General features: G+C 58.3%; 1 pseudogene; it reads left to right on the top strand.

Moving 5' to 3' along the window:
* The first annotated feature begins 1,401 nt into the window (after positions 1–1,401).
* LOC104909385 lies at positions 1,402–2,911 on the top strand (annotated as a pseudogene).
* Positions 2,912–3,144: the final 233 nt, after the last annotated feature.

Here is a 3,144-nt window from a genome sequence, read left to right as displayed (position 1 = left end):
TGTTGTTCCACGTTGGGCAGCGGCACCAAAAGTGTCAGCAGCGGAAAGCAGCGCCTGCAGTTTCCGTGAGATGCAATGAGGGCACGTTGCTGCCCTGCTGTCCTTGTGGAGGGGCCGTGCAGAGCTCTGGGCTATAAGCAGCTGCCAGTCCCCCGATCCATCCAAGCTGCCCATTCTGGAGCACCACGCTGCAGCCCTTACCCTTCATGAGCTCGCAGTTGTAGGAGCTGCTCTTCCCCTGGGAGCGGAGCTGGATGAAGGTGATGCCTTTGTTCTAGGTGATGCTGGTGACCCTGGAGTGCTCAGAGGGTGGGATGAGGGCTTTGTCCTCAGCAGGGAAGGCGCAGAAGTTCTGGATGGGCGCAGCATGGCACGTCTCCACCGAGAGAATGTGTCCGGGCCGTGCTCTTTGGGGAGGTCCTTCTGGAGGGAGGAGGAGGTGAGCTGACCACATCCTTACCTATAAAATGGAGAGCTGTGGGCCTGAAGGGTGAACAATTGGGTGGATAAGGAATTGGATGGATGGCCGTGGTCAGAGGGTGGTGGTCAGTGGCTCTGTGCTCAGCTGGAGGTGGTGCTGAGTGGTGTCCCCAGGGGGTCCGTCCTGGGAACGGTGCTCTTCAGCATCTTCATCAGTGGCATCGATGATGGGATCGAGTGCACCCTCAGCAGTTTGCTGATGACACCGAGCTGAGCGGGGCGGTTGACACAGCAGAAGTAAAGCATTGTCCCTCTTCTCCTTCATCATAAGGCCCCACCTGGAGCGCTGCATCCAGGTCTGGGTGTCCCATCACAGGAAAGACGTGGAGGTGTTGGAATGGGTGCAGAGGAGGCCACGGAGATGCTGAAAGGGCTGGAGCAGCTCCCTGTGAGGAAAGGCTGAGGGGGCTGCGGGTGTTCAGCATGGAGAAGGGAAGGCTCCATGGACACCTCAGTGCAGCACTGCAGGGCCAGCCAGAACGTACAGCATTGCACCGAGGGCATCGTCCAAATGCCTCCTGAGCACTGGCAGGCATGGAGCGTCAACTCCTACCTAACAAAGCTGTCCCAGTGTGTGACCACCATCGTGGTAACGACGTTCTTCCAAGTATCAAGTGACTCAGAAGAGAGCAACAGCAAGCCTGCCACCAAACTACACAGGAATTAGTTCACCCAACGCGCAACTGATGTTATGTGGAGGAAGTGGGTTGCAGTGGTCACACGGCGGGCTCAAATTGGAATCCCTCGTTGTGCAGGGATCTTGGAAATGGTCATGGACCGGATGAAGGCAGAGGTTTTGGAATGTCAACAGAGGAGGAGGTGATGGGTGCCTGTAGCTGGGCTCGGGATCGAGGGGTGGACTTGGCCACGGATGCTACTGCACTGCTTATCCATGAATGTGAAACACACAGGGTAATTAAGCAAGTCAAGTGGTTAATGACCATTTTTTTTGGAGGACGATGGCTGGCATGTAAATATGGGGAGGCCTGGAGGTGGATCATTTCACATCCCACAGACTCACCATGGCAATCACCACGTGCTTACAGTGATGGGACAACCACTGATGGGTGGTGAGCTCAACTTCTTTTCTGCTTTTTCCCAATTCTCTCCCCCATCCCCATGGGCGGGGCGGTGAGCAATGGGGCTGAGCTGCTGCTGGGTAACTCCACAGCCCCATGGCTGCACTGCCTGGTGCTGCAAGGCCCCGACATTGAGGTGTGGGGTCCTGGGCGGCCCTCCATCCCCAGAGCTGGGACGGGAGCACTCAGGGCTTGGATGGGGGCTTTCCTTCCTTCCTTCCTTGGTCCCCCACATGCAAAGGTCAGTGGTTGCATCGCTGCTCCCTTCGTGTCACCGCCAGAGTAGGAACACTCCCTGTGGCTTTCACTTTTGCTTACGGGAAAGGGATTGGGAAAGGGAGTGGGACAGCATAAAAGCGGTCATGAAAGGAGGAGAAGAGAGCGAAGCAGGCAGGGCAGGCAGCAGGGTGATCCTGGGCACACCGAGCCGTGCCCACCTCCTGTGCCCCTGCGCTGTTGCTGAGCAGTGCTGCACAGAGCCGGGCACCTGCATCCTTCTGCACATGGAGCACGTCCTCCTGGGCTGGGTGCTGCTGCTCGGCACCTGGACTGGTGCATCGGCTGCCAGCAGCAAGAACTGGTTGATCAAGGATGTGGCGATGGACATGGCCAACAACTCCTTTGATGACCAGTACCAGGGCTGCATCGACTTGATGGAAGCTGAGCTGCCGGAGCTGAACAGCACCGAGTTCTCCAACAAAATCTACGCTGAGGGCTGGAGAAATGCAACCAAGAAATGGTTGAAGAAATTGGAGAGTGCAACCAGCCCAGTGGTGCTGGGACAGGATCAGGCCATAGCCGTGCTGGCGTACACAATGGAGGCGGATCTGTACCGCATGTTCAACAACGCCACGCTCACGGCTGGGCGCTCCAGGCAGCACTACCTGCGCTCCTACCCCTTCAAGACACTGCATTTCCTCCTGAGCAGAGCCCTGCAGATCCTGCGGGAATCCCAGCCCCAGCAATGCTATAACGTCTACCGCGGCGTCAATGGCACCCGATACACGGCAGAGCAAGGCAGGGTGGTCCGCTTCGGCCAGTTCACATCCACCTCCTTAAAAGAGAAAGTCGCTGAAGGCTTTGGCATTGATACGTTCTTCTTTGTGAATACCTGCTATGGTGTGCCCATCATGGAATTCTCTGACTACCCCGATGAGAACGAAGTCCTCATCCCACCCTGTGAGCAGTTTGAGGTCACCACCGTCACCTACAAGAACGGCAGAAGTGAAATCCATCTCCGCTCCCAGGGGATGTACAGCAAGTACAACTGCGAGTTCGTGAAGGGTAAGGGCTGCAGTGCTCCAGCATGGGGAGTGTGGGTGGATCGGGGACACTGAGGACCGGGACATGGGGAGGGTGCGCAGGCTGTGGTCGTGGGGAGGTGGGGAGCTCGGCCAACGGGGAGCCCACGGGGAACTTGAGGCCGGCCCGCTGATGGCTGCAGCCCGGCAGCTCTGCGCTGGGGTTGCAGTGCAGTGGGAGCCTCTGTCTGTGCCGCGGCCCTCCCAGCCCGGCTCACGTGGCTCGCTGGGTGCTTTCAGTGCAGGTAAGGGGATCCCCCGGCCCGCAGCCCCTGGCCCAGGCT

Source organism: Meleagris gallopavo, chromosome 1, assembly GCF_000146605.3.
Source record: "Meleagris gallopavo isolate NT-WF06-2002-E0010 breed Aviagen turkey brand Nicholas breeding stock chromosome 1, Turkey_5.1, whole genome shotgun sequence".
Classification (NCBI taxonomy): domain Eukaryota; kingdom Metazoa; phylum Chordata; class Aves; order Galliformes; family Phasianidae; genus Meleagris; species Meleagris gallopavo.
Note: the sequence above shows the minus strand (reverse complement) of the source record. Positions and strands in the feature narration are given on the sequence as shown.